Below are 11,774 nucleotides of genomic sequence, written 5' to 3'. Positions count from 1 at the left end.
ACCAATAATCGAACTCTGATTGTTGGCGACAATCACTAACAGATCACTAACAGATTGTTGGCATTCTATCAAGCATTGTGCACAATCACTAACAGATAACAACTAACTCTAATTGTTGGCGACACTAGTACTGTGAAATTGTGAACCACAGAAGAGCATATATCAAATCAGAAACTACACATATATCTCGCCAGATGATGACCTAGCTAGCTAGGAGCAGACACTACACATATATCAACATTGCAAGAATCTAATGGTACAGCTAAGAAAAATACCCTTGGAGCGTTGGGTAGGATCTCGACGTCGTCACCGTCGTTGGAGGCGTTGGACGCGAAGTTGTCCTCCGCGACGGCTGGCACCCGAGGACGTCTACCGCGGGCCGTGGAGCCTTCTGCCACGCCGGAGGTAGACTTCTGCCGCGGGCCGTGGAGGCTTCTTTGTGACGCGCCGCGACCAACAGCCGGCACACCACTACCACGGCCACCACCGGAGAATGTCGAGGTAGCGCACCGGACCCAGCTCCAACTCCAGTGCTGCGAGGAGCACGGAAGCCAACACCTCCAGCTCCAACACTTCGGCTTGCGCTGTGGGCTCCAACGGGAGGGGAAGCATTGGGGCCGTCGACATCTCCACCTTGAAGACCGAAGCGAAGGAGGCCCTGGTACCCTCCCATGGGCGGCCATTGGCTGCCCTGCGAGTTGAGGTCGAGGGCCGCCATGCTCGTACGGGGAGAAGCGAAGTGGCTGGATCCAGGGCCGGTGAAGGCCGCCTGATTGTAGCCTTGGCCGGTGGGCGGCTGCGACAGGAAGTCCCTGGTGGCGTCGATGTTGCCGTAGCTGTGGCCATCACCGTAGCTGTCGTCGTCGCCGTGGAAGAATACATCGCCGCTATACTCGTCCATGCGGGCAGTGCAGCAGCAAGATCCCGCTGGGGCGGTGGAGCAGCAGCAAGATCCCGCTGAGGTGGTGGAGAAGGGAAGGGACGAACGGTGGAGTGGCAAGGGGAGGCAGGCAGGCAGGTGTGCGGGAACTGGGCCCCGGATTCGCTCCCCGGCGCCCCCGAAATCGAGCGAGAGAGCACGCGCGGACCGAGCCGTGGCCAACGCGGGCTGGTGCTCCGCCTGGACGGCGGCCGCGACGGCCGGGGACGGCCTCGGCCGGAGGCATAACGACGGCTGGGCGGAGGGAGGGAAGGACCCGGCGCGGTGGAGATGGGGGAGGAAACCAGGAAGAGGGAGGAGGCGTTGGGGCCGAGCTGCGGGTAGGGTTCGGGCGAGCAGCGAGTGGGAGAGAGCGGCGGCGGCGGCTCCCGATCGGGCGCCGGGTAGGGTTCGGGGGCAGTGCGGGCGAGCAGCGATTGGGGGCAATGTGGGCGAGGAGCACGTGCACCAGGCCCAATGTGGGCTTATTTTGGCCTCTGGACTCCAGAAACCAGAATTCAGAATGGGTATGTGTTTCCAAAAAATTCTGAGTGGTGTTTAGATCCATTTCCCATAATGTTGGGCCAAAATTCAGAATATTTTGAGTTTGATGAGGAACTAAACATGGCCTAAACATGGCCTCACTCTACTGCATGTCGGAGTTAGTGATCCGGCGCTCGAAGTTGACTTCCGAATTGGAGAAGCGTTTGTCGAGGAGGGCGTTCTGCTTCTTGAACAAGTGCTGCATCTCCTCCATGAGCTGCTTGTATTCGTGGCTCATAGTGCCCAATCGGCGTTGATGGCGAGTGTAGTGGTGATGTGGCAGGGGTGGTGGTGGTGGAGAATTGTGCTCCAAACCGGGAGAATTCCCCACAAATCGATCGTCGCGCTGGGGAATTACAGAGAAGACACCAACGATAGCAGCTCACTAATCGCCTACGTCCTCGATCTAACCCGAAGCCGTTGACAATCGATCGATGGAATATGGAATTGGCCTCGCGATCGGGATCGGTGTATCTAATACCAGTCATTAACAGAGGGAAAGGAAGTGGAAGTAACAAAGAAGGAACACGCAAGAGGCGAGAAGAGATATATAGGAGGGCAGATTAACTAGAATTCTGTTGATTCATTACATGTTACCCTTCTCTCCAGGTTGTACTCCTCTAGTCTTATACACCCGGCTTAGTCGGAGGGCTTGTCTGACAGCGCAGCTGTCTCTACAGCCTAGGATCAATCCCACTGTGGCCCATGGACGCGGACGCTGGGAACTCGTGTGCGGTTGCTCTGCCTGGGCACTGTAGTCGGTTGGGCAGCTTGGGCTACAGTGGACGGCCCATTATCCTCAGACGCATCTTCTTCATTGTTGATGTCCTGGACAGTGGCTGTAACATGATGGTGGATGACATGTGCTCTCCGTGCTGATAAGGCTCAGGCTCCTGATGTATCACATTCTACTGCAAAAATAATTATCATTCTTTGATTTCTTTATCAATTCGATGGTGTAGTGTAGCTATATTTATAGGCGCATGTTTTACATCGAACATTTATGCTCTCATTGTTTTACCTGACAACAAATAGCTGCATTTAGAGCATACCACATTTGCACAAGAACTCTAGCTTTATAAAAAGAAACATGCATGGCATGCCCGGAACAAATTTTTTGTTGCATCGATTGCACTTTCTTTATATATGACAAGTAAAAGTTAGATTCACAATGCTACATGCATGATGAAGATTGAAGATCAGCCAAGCACCAATGATCTGGGAACTCAGTCACTAGCTCTCAAGCACTGTAATGTAACACGGTGCTACACCTGTTTCAGGATTGAGTTCTGCTATATATGGTACTCTAAAACGACGAGTATCATATTACCTCATATAGAAGCTAATGGAAAATTTGTATGTTTATATATTTTTTAATTGAGCAATTTGGGAAAATAGGGAAGTTAGTTGGAAAAAATATTTCAGTTGCATCTAATATATCTATCCTGCTGCATCATGCGTGATGGTGTGAGTTTATTACGGATTGTTTTGGACAACATGTAAGCATACAGCAGGTTGGTATGATGAACTATATCCTGTATGTTATGGTTAACAGTGATGGAATCAGCATACAGTCCCAGCCAAACAGGAGGACTGGGCATACACGTTGGCATGATGAACTTAGTTTATTATTAGAACAACAGTTAGCTGTGTGCTGTCCTGGTTGCTACCCATCATGGAACAGTCGTCCCCAAGAAATTCCGATCCGTTCGTTCTATCCTTTCACGGCTGATAATCTTAGAAACCAAGAGATACAAGTGATGAAAATTGTTAAAAGATCATATACAACAGAGATATGTATAGAATCGATCGTCAAATGTGCTGTTACGATTGTTCTCCAGCCTATCATAGGCTTCAAAACATATATCATTGAATGCCTACAACTTGGGTCAGAGAAAGAAGGTTAAGTCAAGTCTGGTCCATGTCGACGTCAGCCGGGACCTGCACAGTGCTGGACGTGTCTCCTCAAGTCTTGACTGTTCCATGTTGTGCCTCTGTTGAACGGAGGAGCGCCGAGCCAGGATTTGCATGGGATCTGCTATGAACAGGATACCGCAGAGGCCTTGCTGGCAGAAGGTGTAATTTTGGGTCTACCTTTTATCTCTCTCCTGTATCTAAAACTCCTAGTGCATCCCATCCCCACTAACTCAAATGCTTTTGTGGCTGGGTCTCCACCGAATTCCCAATAGCTCTACCTTTTATCTCTCTCCTGTATCTAAAACTCCTGGTGCATCCCATCCCCACTAACTCAAATGCTTTTGCGGCTGGGTCGCCACCGAATTCCCAATGCCATGCCATATGCTTCTGTTGAGCTATGATCCAAATTCAAGCTTGGGCCGAAGCGAAGCGGCCCATTAGCGTTAAGAGGGACTACACCATCTATTAGTTTCGTATTGCTAATAGACGAGGGTGTGGGGTTTTTTCTCCCTATATATACGGACCACCTCCCTCATGGAAAAGATGTATCATAGACTTCTATACGGGAAGGCCCCCAAGTTAGGGTATCCCCAAGTTGTAAATCTCCGACGTTTGTAACATCACCCGATATAGTGAAGATTTGCTGGTTGGTGCCCGTGGTTTTTCCCTTCCACCTTGGGAGGGTTTTCCACGTTAAAATCTCATGTCTCCTATGCTTGATCTACTGTTCTTCGTCGTTTATATTGCCTATCATTTATAACAAGTGGTATCAAAGCTTGGTTTGACCTTAGGGTTTCGCGATGGCATCGATGAAGTTTGATCTACCGCTGCTGGATTACAAGACGAGATTTGCACTGTGGCAAGTCAAGATGCGGGCGATGCTGGCACAATCTTCAGGATCTTGATGAGGCGCTGGACGGTTTTAGAGGAAAAGGGCAGAAGTCATGGACCGCTGAAGAGAAGCAGAAGGATAGTAAGGCTCTGTCTCTGATTCAACTTCATCTACATAATAATATTTTGCAAGAAGTGCTGCAGGAGAAAACTGTCGCAGAACTTTAGCTCAAGCTGGAATCGATCTGCATGTCCAAGGATCTAACCAGCAAGATGAAGTTGTTCATGCACAAGCTGCAAGAAGGTGGTTCGGTGATGAACCACTTATCGATCTTTAAGGAGATCGTTGCCGACCTAGTGTCGATGGAGGTAAAATATGATGATGAAGATTTAGCTCTTCTACTATTATGCTCACTGCCTACTTCGTTTGCAAATTTCCGAGATACCATACTATTAAGCCATGATGAACTAACCCTTGCGGAAGTAAATGAGGCCCTCTAGACAAGGGAAAAGATGAAAGGTATGGTTCAGTCTGATGTGTCGTCCTTCAAGGGTGAAGTGTTGCAGGTTAGAGGAAGGCCCGAGTAGAAAACCTACAACAACAACAATAATCGAGACAAGAGCAAGAACGGTAAAGACCGTTCGAAGTCCAGAGGCAGGGATAAGTTCTGCAGGTATTGTAAGAAAGATACTCATGTCATTGAGGATTGTTGGAAGCTGTAGAATAAGGAGAAAAGAAACGATATGTATAAACCGAAAAATAAATCCGATGGTGATGGTAAGGCCTCTGGTGTCTCCGTTGTTGATAATTCTGATTCAGGAGATGTTCTGGTTGTTTTTGCTGGTTGTGTTGTTGGTCGTGATGAATGAATACTTGATTCTGCATGCTCGTTTTATATATGCTCTAACAGAGATTGGTTCAGTTCTTATAAGTCTGTGCAGAGTGGAGATGTTGTGCGTATGGGAGATAACAACCCACGTGAGATCATGGGCATTGTCTCCGTTCAGATCAAGATGCATGATGGCATGATACGCACACTGGAAGATGTGAGACACATACCAGGGATGGCCAAAAATCTCATCTCCCTCAGCACACTTGATGCCGAGGGGTACAAACACTCCGGTTCAGGTGGAGTGTGTAAGGTATCAAAAGGTTCTCTCATTTATATGATAGGTGATATGAATTATGCAAAGTTATATGTTCTTAGAGGAAGTACTTTACATAGTTCCATCACTGCTGCTGCTATTTCTAATGATGAACCAAGTAAAACTAATCTCTGGCATATGCGTCTTGGGCATATGAGTGAACTTGGTATGGCAGAATTGATCAAGAGAGACCTGCTGGATGGCTGCACTGTGGGTAAGATGAAGTTCTGTGAGTACTGTGTTTTTGGTAAGCAGCAAGAGGGTAAAATTCAATGCATCTGTTCATACCACCAAAGGTACACTTGATTATGTACATGCTGATTTGTGGGGGTCGTCTCGTAAGTCCTCTTAAGGTGGTGCTCGTTACATGCTTACCATTATTGATGATTACTCTAGAAAAGTGTGGCCTTACTTTCTGAAAAATAAAGATGATACTTTTGCTGCTTTTAAAGAGTGGAAAGTTATGATAGAAAGGCAAACTAAAAAGATGGTAAAATTGCTTTGTACGATATTGGCGGTGAATTCTATTCAGATGCTTTTAATGATTACTGCAGGGAAGAAGGCATTGTCAGGCACCACACCATCCCATACACTCCTTAGCAGAATGGTGTGGCTGAGCACATGAACCGAACAATCATCTCGAGGGCTCGTTGCATGCTATCCAATGCTCGTATGAACAGGTGTTTTTGGGCTGAGGCTGCTAACACCACCTGTTACTTGATCAACCGGTCACCTTCTATTCCACTTAATAAGAAAACTCCCATTGAGGTATGGTCTAGTATGCCTGCTGATTATTCACAATTGAGAGTTTTTCAGTTGCACTGCTTATGCTCATGTTGATAATGGAAAGCTAGAACCTAGAGCCATTAAGTATCTATTTCTTGGTTATGGTTCTGGAGTTAAAGGATATAAGTTATGGAATCCTGAAACTAAAAGGACCTTCATAAGCAGAAACATTGTTTTCAATGAATCTGTTATGTTTAATGACAACTTATCCACAGATGTTTCACCAGTTGGTTCTGATGAGGAGCAGGAACATGTTAGCATGTAGGTAGAGCACGTAGATGATCAGGAAACTGAAATTGTTGATAACAATAGTTCATGATATTGTTTAGCACTCACCTCCTATTTTGCAGCCTCAAAATCAGTCTATTACAGATCATAGAACAAAGAGGAGTTGTGGACCTCGTCCATGTTTAATTGAGGAATGTGATATTGTTCATTATGCCTTTAGTTGTGCTGAATAGGTTGAGAACATTCATGAGTCAGCTACGTACACTGAAGCTGTTGTTTCTGGTGACCGCGAGAAGTGGATTTCTGCTATGCAAGAAGAGATACAGTCACTTGAGAAAAATGGCACATGGGATGTTGTGCGCTTGCCTAAACACAAGAAGGCCATTCATTGCAAATGGATCTTCAAAAGAAAGGAGTGTTTGTCTCCTAGTGAGCCTCCAAGATTTAAGGCAAGGTTAGTAGCAAAAGGTTTCAGTCAGATTCCTGGCGTTGATTATAATGATGTGTTCTCTCCAGTTGTAAAGCATAGTTCAATTCGTACATTTTTTGGTATTGTTGCTATGCGAGATCTTGAGCTTGAGCAGTTAGATATAAAGACTGTGTTTCTACATGGAGAGCTCGAGGAGGAGATATACATGGACCAGCCAGAAGGGTTCATAGTACCTGGTAAGGAGGATCATGTTTGCAAATTAAAGAGGTCCTTATATGGTTTGAAATAGTCTCCTCGTCAATGGTATAAAAGGTTTGATTCTTTTATGATGTCACATGATTTTAAGAGGTCTGAATTTGATAGCTGTGTGTACATTAAATTTGTTGATGGATCACCTATATATATTTGCTGTTATATGTTGATGATATGTTGATTGCTGCCAAGAGGAAAAAAGAAATCACTACGTTGAAGAAACTGTTGAGTAGTGAGTCTGAGATGAAGGATCTTGGTGCTGCTAAGAAGATTCTAGGTATAGAAATTACAAGAGACAGAAATTCTGGTTTGTTATTTCTTAGTCAGCAAAGTTACATTAAGAAAGTTATTCATCGTTTCAACATGCATGATGCAAAGTCTGTTAGTACTCCTATTGCTCCTCATTTCAAATTATCAGCTTTACAATGTGCTAGTACGGATGAGGATTTTGAGTACATGTCAAGAGTTCCATATTGTAGTGATGTTGGTTCTTTGATGTATGTCATGGTTTGCTCTCGTCCTGATTTATCATATGCTATGAGTTTGGTTAGTAGATACATGGCTAATCCTGGTAAAGAACATTAGAAGGTTGTTCAGTGAATTTTCAGGTACCTTCATGGCACAACAAATGCTTGTTTGAAGTTTGACAGGACTAATAAGGGACTCACTGGCTACGTAGATTCAGATTTTGTTGCTGATTTGGATAAGAGGAGATCTCTCACAGGTTATGTGTTCACTATTGCTGGTTGTGCTGTGAGTTGGAGGGCAACATTGCAGCCCGTTGTTGCCCTATCTACCACTGAAGCAGAATACATGGCTATTGCTGAAGCATGTAAAGAATCAGTTTGGTTGAAAGGTTTGTTTGCCGAGCTTTGTGGAGATGATTCTTGCATTAATTTATTTTGTGACAGTCAAAGTGCTATATGTCTAACTAAAGATCAGATGTTTCATGAGAGAACGAAGCACATTGATGTCAAATACCATTATGTTCGTGATGTGGTCGCGCAAGGTAAGCTGAAGGTATGCAAGATAAGCACACATGATAATCCTGCTGATATGTTGACAAAGCCAGTCCCTGTTGCTAAGTTTGAGCTTTGCTCAAGCTTAGTTGGTATAACTATTTAGCCCAAGAGGCTATTTGGCACCGGAAGTATTTCTTTGTTGTTTTAGGGTGAAGGTTCATTTCATGCTATAAGAAGAAATTTGTCTCAAGGTGAAGTTTGTTGAGCTATGATCCAAATTCAAGTTTGGGCCGAAGCGAAGTGGCCCATTAGCGTTAAGAGGGGCTACTCCGTCTATTAGTTCCGTATTGCTAATAGACGATGGTGTGGGGTTTTTTTCTCTCTATATATACGGACCACCTCTCTCATGGAAAAGATGTATCATAGACTTCTATATGGGAAGGCCCCCAGGTTAGGGTATCCCCAAGTAAATCTCCGATGTTTGTAACCTCACCCAATATAGTGAAGATTTGTTGGCTGGTGCTCGTGGTTTTTCCCTTCCACCTTGGGAGGGTTTTTCACGTTAAAATCTCGTGTCCCCTGTGCATGATCTACCATTGTTCGTCGTTTATATTGCCTATCGTTTATAACATATTCTTGTGCTCATCAACACCTTCATCGCTATTTTGGATATTATTGTCTCTGTTGAACCAGGAAGTATACAAGTATGTTTTCACATACATATGGTGTGCAGCTAGCTATATATAGAGGCATAAGAAGTAAACTGAGAGTTTACGCTCTGTTTGATTATTCACCCGTCCACCAGGTAGTTACATTATGAGAGCGTGTTGTATATCTATATCTATACCTATCAAAAGAGCAAAAATTTTCTCTCCTCCCAGGTAGTTATATATTCACTATATTGCTACCACGGCGCTCTGGCTTCAGCATTACTCTATCTTCACAAACATTCTTCTAGTATCTTTGGTGCATCATTTTGACTACAAAACAGAAGGTGAGCATCACTCTATTTCACAAACATTCTTCTAGTATCTTTGGTGCATCATTTTGACTACAAAACAGAAGGTGTTTGTGAAGTGCTTTCTTCCACACATGTCTTGCCTGTATAAACAGAAGGTTTATACATAGAACAACTAAACAGTGACTGGCCTGTCACATTTTGCAATAGAAGGTGATGGTTAGTGATGACCACACACACATTGCCATGTTATTAATTAAGTAATAAAAGGAGATGGAAAGAGTATTAGCCCGTGACTATTTTCTAGTCAGTAGTGGCCTTGGCCAATAGCTATATTAATGACTCACAATTCTCATAATCTAGTTGTCGTTGCACAATATAATATTTCATTGTATAAACCTTATCTAAAGCCTGGCAAAGGCAAGACGCACTGCAGGAATGTGTGTTTGATTTATACTCGAGATTAACTCGGGAGTCATGTACAAATTTAAGTTTCAAGTCCCAAAATTTTGATACTGATTTTGGGTCCATCAAAATCTCTTGCACCGTCTCTTCATTGGAGATATGATTTCTCCGTGATAAAATTGGCAAGCCAATGAATAGAGTTATTTGGTTTGATCATGATATTTTCTTAGAAATAAAAGATGTTGCAAATATGATGAATCAAATCTACACATGTGAAGTCCAAAGATTAGTTTTATTACAAGAGAAATTATATTATGGTTGGAGAAAGAAGGACTGCTGGTGAGGAGTGATCGTGTGGCTAGAAAACAGAGGTACTAAGATGTACCAAGGGGAAAAGTACCGGAGTATACGAAATGCATACTAAATTAGTGGGACCAGTACTATCATTTTCTATTATTTTTATTATATAACTGAGCGTAAGGTATTAAATTCTTATTTTCTGTTGCTGCTGATGTCCTGCTGTGTGCCATGTTGACGATCAACGCCAGCACCGCCTCTGCAGCCAGCACGGCGTCCTGGCCACTCCCTGGGAAGCCTTACATGATGAACCACCCCGGGAATGGCCGGGCGGAACAAGTCAGACGCGGATGGCACACACAGCCGCCTGCCCACACGGTCCAGCACCCGGCTAGCGGCCAGGGCGCAGGCGCGCCGCGCCGCGCACATCCAACCAGAACATGCCGTCGCAATATCCCACGCACTTGCAACAGCCCATGACACCGGGGGGATGCCAGGAAGCGGTCAACATCACACCATTCGTAGTCATCACCAGGAGGCGAATGACCGTGGCGCGACGCGGCGCCTAGACCTGTTGCGAGTGCACCGGGTGCACCAGCAGAGACAGCGTCCGTTTGGAACTTGGTATAGCCGCAGCGGCCGGTGAAGAGACGCATGTAGTACTGCCTCATGGGACCTGTCAGTGGCCCGTGGCCATGTACGCGTACTCGGTGCTGATGAGCTCAAACCACCGCTCCAGCTGCCGCACCAGCTGCGACATCAAGGGGCAGGATGTGCAAGAGATGCGGGGCAATCAACGATGGTGAGCATGCGCAGACGACAAGAGCAGGCTGTGACACGCCCGAAGTCGGCGGACCCCTAAGGAAATAAAATTAATTAGGAAAATATTTTACACACATTGGATAGTCAGAATAAATTAGAGGCTTAGTTACTCAAAAGTACCTATAGTACCCACCACCCATTTTAAAGGACAATTACAATTTATAGAAAAGGGAACATGTCAAATCACTATGGCATTGAGAGTTTGTAGGGGCGACTCTAGATGGTTTGTAGGGGTGGCTAGGCTAGCCGCCCCTACCCATCCGTCTCTAGAAATCAACAATTTGTAGCGTGGCTGGCCAGCCAATGTTAGCGTCGAAGCATACAAGCACATGATAACCCCTACAACGAGTATGGGCTATGTTTTGTTAAGATGACATTCGAACAACCACCTCACAAAATAACTTCTTTCAGAACCTAACCATCTGGAGGTCTAGTACTCCCTGCAGCCCAACAAACAACCAAATCACGTTGGCATTTTGCCAATTGTGCCTTGAATCCGGCATTGCCCCATCTACACAAAACTTTTTCTACTACCTCTAGTGGACCATCTCCACTATGAATAATGGAAGGTATATATATGGAGGGCTTTCTCCCGGAAACAAGGTTCTTCTGACAAAGAATGCATCTTCAGACTACAAATGACAACGAAGGGAACGCAAGGGGAGTAGAAGAAATCAATTTTTCGGATTTATAAGCAGAAGCAGCAGTGGTAGGTGGAGGAGTCTAGAAAAACAGTGGTGGTATGTGGGATCAACGGTGGAGAATCAATGAATTAATAGTTAGGTGGATCCAACAGTAGTGAACGCTGCCAGATCAATACAAAACCAGCAGTGATCTGAAAATATCACTAACGGGTGGTGGTTTGACCCAGTAGTGGTATCACACTTATCACTATTGGGATGTGGCTTGATCCGGCAGTAATATGTCACTATTGAGTGGTGGTTTGAGTCGATATTGATAGCTGCCTTCGCTACATGGTGAATAGCTTCCTCCAAATTTTGTTGATCCTATGCTTAGGACTTGATAGTGACAAGTAATCTCTGCCGGCTCTAGCACAACCGGCACTGATGCTCCGGCATTGATTGCCTATTTTAGTGTAGTGTTAACAACTTGTCTCAATCATGTGAGGAAATTGGTGAAGTGTGATTTTTCAGGTAAAACTTCCTGAGCGTATAGTCTATATAGAGTTACATTTTGTGGGTGTCATCCGATATAGCAAGAACATACCGAAGTTCTGTCACTGAAATGGACTATAGCACCATTAGTAGTTATATATAA

General features: G+C 44.9%; 1 pseudogene; it reads right to left on the bottom strand.

The window, feature by feature from the left end:
- Positions 1-9,820: 9,820 nt before the first annotated feature.
- Positions 9,821-10,434, bottom strand: LOC136543557 (probable N-acetyltransferase HLS1; annotated as a pseudogene).
- Positions 10,435-11,774: the final 1,340 nt, after the last annotated feature.

This window comes from Miscanthus floridulus, chromosome 3 (assembly GCF_019320115.1).
Source record: "Miscanthus floridulus cultivar M001 chromosome 3, ASM1932011v1, whole genome shotgun sequence".
Lineage (NCBI taxonomy): Eukaryota > Viridiplantae > Streptophyta > Magnoliopsida > Poales > Poaceae > Miscanthus > Miscanthus floridulus.
The sequence above is the reverse complement of the archived record's forward strand: the minus strand, read 5'-3'. Positions and strand labels throughout refer to the sequence as shown.